Here is a 13,710-nt window from a genome sequence, read left to right on the forward strand (position 1 = left end):
CCCAGAACATGGAACATCATCTTGGAGGCTCAGCCAACACCGTGTGGACTGAAGATGCTGGCGGAAGAATCTATGGTCGTTCTTAAACATAGAAACATAGAAGATTGACAGCTGGAGAAGACCTCCTGGTCCATCTACTCTGCCCTTATGCTCTTTCCTGTGTTTTATCTTACGATGGATCTATGTTTATCCCAGGCAGGTTTCAATTCAGTGACTGTGGATTGACCAACCACGTCTGCTGGAAGTTTGTTCCAAGGATCTACTGCTCTTTCAGTAAAATAATATTTTCTCATGTTGCTTTTGATCTTTCCCCCAACTAACTTCAGATTGTGTCCCCTGGTTCTTGTGTTCACTTTCCTATTAAAAACACTTCCCTCCTGGACCTTATTTAACCCTTTAACATATTTAAATGTTTCGATCATGTCCCCCCTTTCCCTTCTGTCCTCCAGACTATACAGATGGAGTTCATTAAGTCTTTCCTGGTCAGTTTGATGCTTAAGACCTTCCACCATTTCTGTAGCCTGTCTTTGGACCCGTTCTATTTGATTGATATAATAATAATAATAATAATAATAATAATAATAATAATAATAACAATAATTTATTAGATTTGTATGCCGCCCCTCCCCGAAGACTGAAGGTATCTTTTTGTGGGTGAGGTCTCCAGAACTGGACACAGTATTATTCCTAATGGGGGTCTCACCTGCGCTCGATACAGCGGCATCACAACCTCCCTTGGTTTTCTATGTGTTCCATCACCAGAAGAGAATCACCGAATGGAAGAAAGGCCTCTGGCCATGTGCAGAGTGCTTTGCCTTCCCAGCTGAGAAGTGCTTCTATCCATCTCTGGATTAGAGGCCCTTTGGAGCCGGGGTTTTGCCAGGCTAATTCCTAGACAGCAGGGGGGAAAGCCATCAAAATATTCCCTTTGTTTGGTGGACTCCAGGGGTCTTTGCAACAGCTGGGCCCCCTCCCTGCTTGCAAACATTTCTCCATATGAAAGCAGAGGCAGTCATTTTCCTTAAATCGAGTCACCTTGCTTGCATTCAGTTAAAATTACTCTAGATCCTCTGATCCGGCGCCTAAAACACGATTTGAGTATTGCCCACAAGATCATATGCTGCAACGTCCTACCGGTCAATGACTACTTCAGCTTCAACCGCAATAACACAAGAGCACGCAACAGATTCAAACTTAATACGAACCGCTTCAGACTTGACTGTAAAAAATATGATTTCAACAATCGAGTTGTCGAAGCGTGGAACTCATTACCGGACTCAGTAGTGTCAACCCCTAACCCCCAACATTTCTCCCTTAGACTCTCTACGGTTGACCTCTCCGGGTTCCTAAGAGGCCAGTAAGGGACGTACATAAGTGCACTGGTGTGCCTTCCGTCCCCTGTCCAGTTGTCTTTCCTTCCTTTCACCTATCATATATGTTCTCTTTCTTTCATATATCCTCTCCTCTAAGTTCACTTTCACCCTCTTTTATATTATCACGTGTCTATTTTTCTTCCTATGTATTTAATGTATATATGTATGTTTTGTGTATAAATAAATATACTGTATATCTAATACACTAAACTAGACTTTCTGTGTGCCTCATGTTTACCAATAGTTGCTTTAAGAACAATTTTGCAGCAGCAAAATTTTGAAATTTCACGCCGAAATACCCCTGCCCAGTTACACGTTGGCTGCAAAAGAGAAGCTATTTCTTGCTGGCAAGCAATTGATAACCTTTGAAGCAATAATCTCAGGAAGATTTAAACACTCATCCCAGCGGTATTATAAATCAAGCCGCGTTGGGTAACAAGAGGGAGACGTTACAAAACAGATTAATTGATGTTGCGATCGTCTATTTTAAGGAGCCAAACTCAGGCGGTTAAAAATAGTAGGATAAATGCCTCCCCCCCCCCCCCCATTTGTTCTGAGAGATGGCAAAGTGACAATGGGTTGTTGTTTTTTTATGGACTTCTGAGCAGTCACAGAGGGGGACTTTAATTTGTCATTTTTGATTCAGCTGGGAAACTTAATTTTCACATCGTAGATAAAAGCGTGGAGAGCTTTGAAATGAGGCAGGGAGGGGCTTCACAGGGCGAAAAGGGGCTTTAAATATACAGTGGAGGATGGGGAGGGGCAAATCTCGGTTTAAAATAACGCCGTGGGGGGATGCGCGGGAGTGAAAATCAGGCCCCTCCATTGTTGGCGGTGGGAGAGAAATTCTGGTTTGTTTAGAGGGCTCTTTTTTTTCCCCATCTTATTGTTAAGTTGAACTGTTATGATAAGATGAAACTGTTAGGAAAAGTCCAGAGTTGTTTTAAGCTTCTCTCTGTGTGAACCTGCAGGATGAAGGCGGTTTCCATTCGGGGATTTAAAAGGGGATTTTAAAAATATTTTCTGGGCTTGTTTGGCTTCCTTAGCTGGGCCATGTGCACAGCCGTACCAGGGATGGGGCGAAAGACGGTGGGACAGGACAAAAGTCTATTTTTGCCTCCCCCTGCTTCCTTGCACTGATATTTAATAATAAATAATAATAACAAACGTTTATTTATAATGCCCTTTTAACAAAGGGCATAACAGCAAGCCATACACAACTAGCAAAGGCAGACAGTAGGCAATACACACACTTAGCTAAAACACAACTAATAAAACTGTTGGGGGTGAGTTTTGTGCACGCAAAGGGTCACCCCACCAACTAGCCACAGTTCACAACTACACCTAATTGAAGCCCTCAATGAAAAACACTGCGGCAGGCTTTCTTGTCAAAATATATTTTACGTTCCTCTCAGCAAAATGTTTCTCTAAATAAACTATAATGCAACTACTATTTATTTATTTATCAGATTTGTATGTACAATCCACCACTGCAACCACCACAGACCACTAAGCACTAAGCCACTAACTCACAAACCACCAACCACTATAACAAACCACTTGGCACAAAGAACACCCTTGCAAGGGGGTTACTCCTTATATATAGGTTTCAGCCAATCAGGTTCCAGCAGAATTAGCAAACCCATGATTACATACTGATTATGGCTTACATCGGCCTTTCCTATGGTTACAAACCACCTTCTGGCATTGTAATATTGCCTCAAGAAATAAACTTATTTCTGACACCCCGTTTTGATATTTACAATGCAATTACGTGCATTTTTTTAATATTGTCTTGTGCTTCCTATTTAACAATGGTTTACTCAATACATCGGCAGTATTATCTTCAGTTGCAATATAACACAGTTTTAATCTCTTTCTTTTGTATCATTTGTTTTACATTCTGAAAGCTAACATCCATATACAGTACAGTGGTCCCTCTACCTAAGAACGCCTCTAATTACGAACTTACGGGTGTTCAAGGTTTTTTTGCCTTTTCTCAAGAACCATTTTCCACTTACAAACCCGAGCCTCTGAAACTGTAAACTAGAAAAGGCAGGGAGAAGCCTCCGTGGGGCCTCTCTAGGAGTCTCCGGGGAGGAAACAGGGCCGGAAAAGGCAGGGAGAGAATCCTCCGTGGGGCCGCTCTGGGAATCTCCTGGGAGGAAACAGGGACGGAAAAGGGGGAGAGAAGCCTCCGTGGGGCCGCTCTGGGAATCTCCTGGGAGGAAACAGGGACGGAAAAGGGGGAGAGAAGCCTCCGTGGGGCCTCTCTAGGAATCTCCTGGGAAGAAACAGGGCCGGAAAAGGCAGGGAGAATCCTCCGTGGGGCCTCTCTAGGAATCTCCTGGGAGGAAACAGGGCCAGAAAAGGGGGAGAGAATCCTCCGTGGGGCCGCTCTAGGAATCTCCTGGGAGGAAACAGGGATGGAAAAGGGGGAGAGAAGCCTCCGTGGTACCTCTCTAGGAATCTCCTGGGAGGAAACAGGGCCGGAAAAGGGGGAGAGAATCCTCCGTGGGGCCTCTCTAGGAATCTCCTGGGAGGAAACAGGACCGGAAAAGGCAGGGAGAAGCCTCCGTGGGGCCTCTCTAGGAATCTCCTGGGAGGAAACAGGGCCAGAAAAGGGGGAGAGAATCCTCCGTGGGGCCACTCTGGGAATCTCCTGGGAGGAAACAGGGACGGAAAAGGGGGAGAGAAGCCTCCGTGGGGCCTCTCTAGGAATCTCCTGGGAGGAAACAGGGCCGGAAAAGGGGGAGAGAATCCTCTGTGGGGCCTCTCTAGGAATCTCCTGGGAGGAAACAGGGCCAGAAAAGGCAGGGAGAATCCTCCGTGGGGCCGCTCTGGGAATCTCCTGGGAGGAAACAGGGCCAGAAAAGGCAGGGAGAATCCTCCGTGGGGCCGCTCTAGGAATCTCCTGGGAGGAAACAGGGCCAGAAAAGGCAGGGAGAATCCTCCGTGGGGCCTCTCTGGGAATCTCCTGGGAGGAAACAGGGCCAGAAAAGGCAGGGAGAATCCTCCGTGGGGCCGCTCTAGGAATCTCCTGGGAGGAAACAGGGCCAGAAAAGGCAGGGAGAATCCTCCGTGGGGCCTCTCTAGGAATCTCCTGGGAGGAAACAGGGCCAGAAAAGGCAGGGAGAATCCTCCGTGGGGCCGCTCTAGGAATCTCCTGGGAGGAAACAGGGCCAGAAAAGGCAGGGAGAATCCTCCGTGGGGCCGCTCTGGGAATCTCCTGGGAGGAAACAGGGCCGGAAAAGGGAGAGAGAATCCTCCGTGGGGCCTCTCTAGGAATCTCCTGGGAGGAAACAGGACCGGAAAAGGCAGGGAGAAGCCTCCGTGGGGCCTCTCTAGGAATCTCCTGGGAGGAAACAGGGCCAGAAAAGGGGGAGAGAATCCTCCGTGGGGCCACTCTGGGAATCTCCTGGGAGGAAACAGGGACGGAAAAGGGGGAGAGAAGCCTCCGTGGGGCCTCTCTAGGAATCTCCTGGGAGGAAACAGGGCCGGAAAAGGGGGAGAGAATCCTCTGTGGGGCCTCTCTAGGAATCTCCTGGGAGGAAACAGGGCCGGAAAAGGGAGAGAGAATCCTCCGTGGGGCCGCTCTAGGAATCTCCTGGGAAGAAACAGGGCCGGAAAAGGCCGGGAGAAGCCTCCGTGGGGCCTCTCTGGGTATCTCCTGGGAGGAAACAGGGCCTGCACCCTCCCTGTGGTTTCCCCAATCACACTCATTATTTGCTTTTACATTGATTCCTATGGGAAAAATTGCTTCTTCTTACAAACTTTTCTACTTAAGAACCTGGTCACGGAACGAATTAAGGTCTTAAGTAGAGGCACCACTGTACTTTGTCCTTCAAACTTTTACCAAACTTGTTTAAAAAAAACCTTCCCAACCTCTCCAATGTTCTCCCCTCATGCTGATCCCCAGAACAAGGATTTGGAGACTAAACCCCCCCCTCCGCCCCCTTGTTTACACGGACCATCCACCCCACTCTCCCCCCCTTAACAAAACGGGGTCTGGAACGGCCTCTTCGCTTGGGCTTGGCGTCAGTCGCGCAACATTCGCTTGCACAAAGTTTTTCCATGTGAGGCTGGCCCCCATCTCGCTCTCTGCCAGGTCACATTGGATGGAAAGGTGGAGGGGGGGGGTGTTTCCAAGCGAGCCGCTAATCTCCCAGCCCCACCCCAGCTCTGGCTGCCAAAGAGAGGCCCCGCGGCCGTGCACGTTTTGTGTGTGTGTTTGTGTTTGTGGGTGACTTTCAAAGTGGCTCTTTGGAGACTTTCCTTGGCATGGAGCCCTTGGGGGTCCCAAATGATTAAGTCTGGATGGGGGGGGGCAACGGCTGTCCTCGTGAGCACTTGGAGACGGTCAAGTGAGTGGGTTGTTCTGGTTTGCTCCAGTTCTGGAAAAGCAGCGGCTTGTTTAAACCCAGGGAAGTGCAAATGGCCTTTTTGGCAGCTGGAATTTGGCCGGACAGCAAGGAAAAAACCTCAGCAGCACAGACGGACGTGTTTAAATTGATACGCCCGGGAAATATTTACAGTCACAAACATTCGACACTGCCACATACATTCGAGCCTGAAACTGCTGAAGCTAGGAATCCTGCTGGTTTTTATTCGCCTGTTCAGACGTATTTGATTTAGTTCTCGGTTCTGGTTACTAGACCTCAAGATCCAGGGTTGAATGCGTGCCAAAGGACGCCGGTCATAGAGAAAAGGGCATTTCTGAATTCAGTGGTGTTGGTGGTCAGGTTGTGGACTGTTGTTAGGAAAGACTTAATGAACTATAGCAGAAAAGTCCCATTATTATTTTTGTTATTATTATTATTATTGTTATTATTATTAATAATAATAATAATGTGGAATGTGGAAAATTATACATTTTATTCTCGTTCCTTTTTAAGGGGATGTTTTCAATAAACTGCTCCGAGTCTACGGAGAGGGGCGGCATACAAATCCAATAAATAAAAATTTTAAAAAATTATTATTATTATCATCATCATCATCATCATCACCATCACCATAACCATAATAATAATAATAATAATAATAATAATAATAATAATAATAATAATAACTCAATCTGTCTAGTCTGGAGGACAGAAGGGAAAAGAGGGGACAGGATCGAAACATTTAAATAATGTGAAAGGGTTAAATAAGGTCCAGGAGGGAAGTGTTTTTAATAGGAAAGTGAACACAAGAACAAGGGGACACAATCTGGGGTTAGTTGGGGCAAAGATCAGAAGCCACGGGAGAAAAGATTATTTGATGGAAAGAGGAGTAGAGGCTTGGCACAAACGTCCAGCAGACATGGTTGTTCAATCCACAGTCACTGAATTCAAACATGCCTGGGAGAAACATAGATCCACCCTGAGATAAAAGACTGTCAATCTGCTATGTTCTTTCTCTGAAGTTGCTTTTAACAGCCAGAGAATTTGGGAGGATTAAAAAAAATACCCAGAAGAAGCTAAACCAATAACTGACATAATTTAAACCAGCCAGAAAAGAGGTAATTTGCAATTTCACAAACCTTCTGGAACGACAGAAGCCTCAGCCCCACAATTAAACCAAAGGCTGCGTTTCTACCAAATGTAAATATTAGAACCAATAAATCTGTAGCTGTCTGTGGAAGGAAGGAGCATAAAACGGGTGTTTAATTTCATCTGGCAATCGGGAATGGACTTCTGGTTTATTTTTATTTTTTATTTTCTGGAATGGCTAACGAGAGTGATTTAGCCACCACGAATAACTGGGATGAAACCCTTAAGAAGGCGTCTGTTCTCTTTTGATCTTGCCCTCTTTAATTTCCTCTCGTTGCACGAATGAAAACGAGCAACCAAAACAAGGGGCAAAGGGCCGTTTGCCGTCATTAGGGGGAAAACACAGCGCAGCAACGTGGAAAGTTATACATTTTATTCTCGTTCCTTTTTAAGGGGATGTTTTCAATGAACTGCTCTGCCTGGAAAGAATTCCTTCGGCCAGAATGTGAAGGGAGAGGAAGAAAGGGAAAAATATTATTAATAGGAAATTGGTTTATTTTACATTTCATACGGCCCAATGTTTCCCCCTACGAGCCTCTGGCTTGGTGCCCAAGGAATTCTACAGAGTGTCTAAGTCCTCCCAGGAGAACGTTTGCTTCTCAATTGAAGGGTTGAGTTTGTCTTTTTTTAAGAAAAAATGGATGGAATTGCTTATTTAATAATAACAACAACAACAACAACAACAACAGAGTTGGAAGGGACCTTGGAGGTCTTCTAGCCCAACCCTCTGCTTAGGCAGGAAACCCTACACTACTCAAGACAGATGTTCATCCAACATCTGCTTCAAAACCTCCAGTGTTGGGGCATTCACAACTTCTGGAGGCAACTTCTGTTCCACTAATCAACCGTTCTGACTGTCAGGAAATTCCTCCTTAGTTCTAAGTTGCTTCTCTCCTACAAACGGGTGGCTGCCTTAAATATTTTTACAGAGCCTTCAAGTTCCTAGTCCCTGGCGTTGAGGGCCTTGAGGGTCCAATCCTGGGGGGAGGGAGGACGCTGGTCCTTTTGTGGGTGCAGAGAAGAGCTGGGGGGGGACTGAATTTTTGGTCCAAGTGAGCACAAGAGTCTCTGGTTTGTAATCACCGGCGTTGCCGGAAGGCAAAGTAGATTTCCCGGGGGTGGGGGTGGTAAGAAAAGGCCCCGACCTGTTTTCATCTCCTACTTGTTTGTCCTTCCAAGTTTTCTCTCTGGGTAAAAGCCGCTTTGATGTTTATCTTCTTCTCAAGTTCTAAAGGAACTGGGCAGGAAGAGCAACGTTTAAGAGGCTGAAATAGCCCAGTAGAAAATAAAATCAGATTGCTATCCGCTCGCTCTCCTGCACCAAGGGGAATGTCTTGGGGAGAAAAATACACACCACCTACTCTTAGAACAGGAGAGTTGAACTCTCCCCCTAGAAATCTGATCTATTTTCTGCGTTGGAGTTGGGATCTTTTGGGACCCAGTTTCGTGGACCCTAGAAACATAGACTTCTAAGGTCCCCAAAAGATTGAGGGCAGGAAAAGACCTCCTGGTCCATCTGGTCTGCCCTTATACTATTTCCTGCATTTTATCTTAAGATGGATCTATGTTTATCCCAGGCAGTGACTGTGGATTTACTAACCATGTCTGCTGGAAGTTTGTTTCAAGCATTTACTACTCTTTCAGTCAAATAATATTTCTGATCTCACTTTGCTTCTGACCTTTCCCCCAATTCACCTCTGATTGTGTCCCCTTGTTCTTGTGTTCACTTTCCTATTAAAAACACTTCCCTCCTGAACCTTATTTAACCCTTTAACATATTTAAATGTTTCAATCATGTCCCCCCTTTTCCTTCTGTCTTCCAGACTCTACAGATGGAGTTCATTGAGTCTTTCCTGATACGTTTTATACTTAAGACCTTCCACCCTTTTTGTAGCCCATCTTTGGACCCGTTCAATTTTATCCATCTCTTTTTGTAGGTGAGGTCTCCAGAACTGGACACAGTATTATGCCAAATGTGGTCTGACCAGCGCTCTATATAAGGGGATCACCACCTCCCTCTTCCTTCCTGCTCGTTTTACTTGACCCTTCCTGAATTTGGGTGATTATGTCCCCAATGCCCCACCACCAACCTCGAAATAAACGCACCCAAAATAGAACTTTGTACGAGAAAACTCACAGCTTTCCTTGAAGCCAAGAAACAAAACAGACCAAAATAAACCCAGCTAAGCAACCGGCTCAAATGAGTTGCCAAAACATTGACCAGTCAGCTTTGGGACTGGTCTCCAAATAAGGAGCTGGCAGGCAGATGGAAGCCCAGGGCACTTGGTTTGGCAGCGGGGGGATGAGGGGGCAAACACCTGTCGGGTGGGCAGGTGGGTGTGTGGATCGGTCCCAGGCGGGCAAGGCCGCAAAGGGCTGGAGGTTGGCCAGCCTCACAAGGCGCTTGGCATCTCAAACTCTGGACCAGAGCATGTACAAAGTGCTGTTTCTTTTCCCCAGAGGGTAGAAGGGGGTCAGAGGCTGGCGAAGGGGCAAGACAGCTGTCGGATAAAGGGGTGCCTTTGATTGGCGTGAAGGCCACCCACCGAGTCTAATCTTAGCCCATTTCTGACTTCCCAGGAAATAGAGAGGGCCTGAGTCACCAGCCTCCAGGGGACTTTCGGGGCTTCGCTGGCGCCAGGAATTTTTCATGCCCGGTCTTGAACTGGAGGGAGGGAAGGGCTGGCGGGTGCGTCCAGATGACCTCCCCATCCCCCTCTCTTCCCTGAGGCCAGCCAGGCCCTTCGAGAGAAGAAAATGCCAGCCAGGAATTTATTTGGGTTTGGGGGAAAGTTCTGTTCTTCGAGGAAGCTAGGCGGGTGGTCAAAAGTTGGCAATAGAGGGAATGTAAAATATATATAGTTATAGATATAGAGAGTTATAGATATAGAAAGGAATAAATGTGGTAGGATAAATAAAGAGATTTATTATAGTAAAATTAGAATTATTGTATATAATGAAATGTGATATTAATGGTGGAATAGACTGAAAACTGTAGAAGAAATACAGTTTAACGTACTAGAATTGACATGGAAATATAACAAACTTCAGTAGTTATATTTTACAGTAAACATAGTTAGAAGGTTATTGTTTTTGTCACTTTTTTGTTTGTTTGTTTGTATATTATGTCTGTATAGGTTTGTTTGAAGTTTGTGGTTTAATGTTTAAATGTCCTTTTTAATGTTTATATTTAAGAAAAAATATTTTTTTAAAAGCCCCAACGGTTGACGAGATGCCATCTGCTTTTTAAGTTTTTTAAAAATAATTTTATTCACAAATAAAACAACGGTACAATTCAGAAAGAACAATAAACAATGATGAAAACATACAAATAGAAAAGAAAAGAGAAGAAAGAAGGGAGGGGAAAAAAGAAGAAAGCGAAAAGGAAGAAAGAGAGACAAAAGAAAAGAGAAAAAACGGATACACCGTTAATCATCTCTGGTGAATCAAAAAGCAAACTCTATGTATCTCGTAATGACTTTATCTAGTCCGTATATCAATTATTTACGTTTTCAGTATGTTATTTGCAGTGATCAGTTATGTCCATGTGTTATTTACCTATTTGTTGGTTGTTTCTTCTGGTATCAAGCCACCATTTGTAAAAGTTTTCCCAAAGTTTTCCTCTTGTTTATTTGTAGTTCAAATCTAAGCCTGGACATTTCGACACAGTCCATAAATTTACTTATAACAACCATATTGTCCGTTGGGAGATTATTATCTTCACAAGGATGGATCCCGTGCCAACTTTGGGTGAAATGAGAGGCTGCCTCCCTCTGCCCCCTCATCCTCCCCCTGCTCTCCCCCAGGTGTTTGGAATTTGATCTCCAGGTATTCCTAAATATTATTATGGTTATTCAGTTTCCGGAACAGAGGCGTTCGTATCCGCCTGCCCCCCGTCAGCCACCTGTTCCTTTGGGCTCCAAATTCTCCCACAGGCCACTGTGGTTCTGGGGTTTTTTTCCGCCTTGCAATTACGTGGCCGTCTGTGGGTCATCAGCAACCCCAAAGCTTATCCACCCGTTCTCCTTCCCGGCCCACAAGTAGGGGTCTGCCTTGCCAAATCTCAGCCGGGCTCCCAAAACATGGCACGGTGGGGCAGAAGGGCGGAGGAGGAGGGAACGGACTTCCACAAGGGCTGGGAGGAATGCTACCACTGGCCACGACAAAGGAAACAAACTATAAATACTATTCAAAAAGAAGATTGTTCAACAATGATTTCAGGTACTGGCCTGAAAACAAACTTTTCACATAACTTCCAAATGACACCGATCGATGCAAACTTTAGACACACAAGCAACATTGCGAACAAAACCCTAAAATATTGAGTGCCTGGACAAGAACTTGGTTGGCCGATCCATTTCTGCCCAGTCGTATACTTTCTGGATTATTTCTTTATCTTCTGGTATTCTTTATCCTCCTGTGTTTCAAGGTTATATTTGTATGAGTTGGTCTGAAGTTTGTGATGCTGTGCTTTAAATGTATTTTTTAATGTTGATACTCAATAAGTTTTTAAAAAAATAATCAAATATTTATCCTCCTGGTAATCGGACCCCCTTTTCCCTTTGGGGAGTTGAAACAGGGCTGGGAATAAGTTTGAGTTTTTGGAGAAGGGCGGCATGCAAATCTAATAAATTGTTGTTGTTATTATTATTATTATTATTATTATTATTATTATTATTATTATTATTATTATTATTATTGAGAAATGGGGAGGGAGGCTTGGCCCAATTTTTCTGGAGTCTTGTGTGGGCTCCACTGCCGGACTCTTTCAGAAGGCCAAGCGGTCCAGCTTCTAACTTCCCTCGCCCCAAAAGTCTGCCTGGAGGAGAGGGGGGGCTTCCTTGGCCAATGAGGGACCCCCGTCACCCTCTCCCACCCCATTTTTCCTCCTGGGGAGAAGAAGGCAAGGAACAGGCCGAGCTCTATGCGGGCTCCTGCAGATCACAGAGAGTTGGAGAAAGCTGCTTTTTCCGATGCTGGACAGAGACAAGGACCCCTTGATCCGAAGGTCAGCTGCAGGACACGGCCAGGGGACGTTTGGCCTCATGAATGGCCGGTTGTTTATTTATTATTTTCTTTATTAGATTTCTATGTTGCCCTTCTCAGGGTGATGCATGACGTTAAATATAGCAATATATATGAAATGTAATAACTATAAAAATATGAAAAATTACTAAAACATTTAAAAAAAGACCCCGTGTAGACTCACACCCATTCATCCAATCCAATTGTATCTCGTATCGGCCGGAGATGGTCTCATCACTCACGGCCCCACCATGCCCACCGGCAGAGGTGGGTTTTGAAAGCTTTACAAAAGATCGGGAGGGAGGGGGGCAGTACGGATCTCCGGAGGGAGTTCGTTCCAGAGGGCCGGGGCCACCACAGAGAAGGCTCTTCCCCTAAGGCCCCGCCGGAGGACATTGTCTGGCCGACGGGACCTGGAGAAGGTCCACTCTGTGGGATCTAACTGGCCGCTGGGATACGGTCCCTGTTGCTTTTGAGGGTCCAAAATTTGGAGTGCCATTGGGATTGGGCGTCCTAGAAGTCAAATAAATGAGATTTAAAAGAATAGATTATCTCTCTGGCTCAGAAAGTGCAGCACCGAGGACCCAGGCTGCCTCTGGTGACCCTCCGGCCACCTCCCCATCGCATTCTGCCACCTCTGCAGGTAGACTGCACCAGGTGAGGATGCTGAGCACGAGAGAGAGAGAGAGAGGTCAGCCACTTTCCCCAAAGGGCCAAGTGAGCCCCTCCGCTCAGGAGCCTCAGCCAACACTCGACACCCCCCCTGCCGGGTTCTGCTTCTTCCCCCTCCCAGAAGGGGGTTTTTTTGGGGGTGTGTGTGAATGGAGAATAGAATAGAATTATTTTATTGGCCAAGTGTGATTGGACACAGAAGGAATTTGCCTTTGGTGCAGATGCCCTCAGTGGACATGAAAGAAAAAGAGACATTTGTATAGAATAGAATGGAACAGAATAGAATAATAACAATAACAATAATAATAATAATAATTTATTCAATTTGTATGCCACCCCTCTCCATAGACTGCGTAGAATAGAATAGAATAGAATAGAATAGAACAGAAGAAGGGGGCCCAAGCTGAGGTCAGTTGGGGGAAAGATGAGAAGCAATGTGAGAAAATATTATTTGACAGAGAGGGGTAGATGCTTGGAACAAACTCCCAGCAGACGTGGTCGGTCAATCAACATGCCTGGGAGAAACATAGATCCATCCTAACATAAAATACACAGTAAACATTATAAGGGCAGAGGAAGTGGACCAGGAGGTCTTTTTCTGCCCTCAACCTTCTATGTTCCTACGTTTCTAGAATGTTTCTAGAATAGAATAGATGTTGTCATGAAGAATTAGAATAGGATTCTTTATTGGCCAAGTGTGATTGGAGACGCAATGGATTTATTTGTCTTCGGTGCACACGAGAGAGAGAGAGACACGTTCATCCTGAGGTAAATCCTGAGGTAAAAGCACTTCATGATGGCCACCGGGGTCAAATAAGCCACGAGGGAACAACCAAGGAGGGGGCTCCGGGCAAAGGCCGGGCATCCAGACGGCCCGCTTCCCCCTCCGCCGGCCCCGCAGTGCTGGCTGGGGCTCAGGGGGGGGGGGGGCGTGGCCGGGATTCAGAGGCGCCCGCTTGCAAGGCAGCGCCCCCTCCGCGTTGGCTCCTTCGGGCGGCGGGCGGGGGGAGGCCCACGTGGAGGGGGGAGGGGGGGAGGGAGGGGCTCCTTCCTCTCTCTCTCTCTCTCTGTGTCCCCCCCCGCGCCTGGTGGGCGGGGCCTTGGCGGGG

This window comes from Erythrolamprus reginae, chromosome 13, assembly GCF_031021105.1.
Source record: "Erythrolamprus reginae isolate rEryReg1 chromosome 13, rEryReg1.hap1, whole genome shotgun sequence".
Classification (NCBI taxonomy): Eukaryota; Metazoa; Chordata; class Lepidosauria; order Squamata; family Dipsadidae; genus Erythrolamprus; species Erythrolamprus reginae.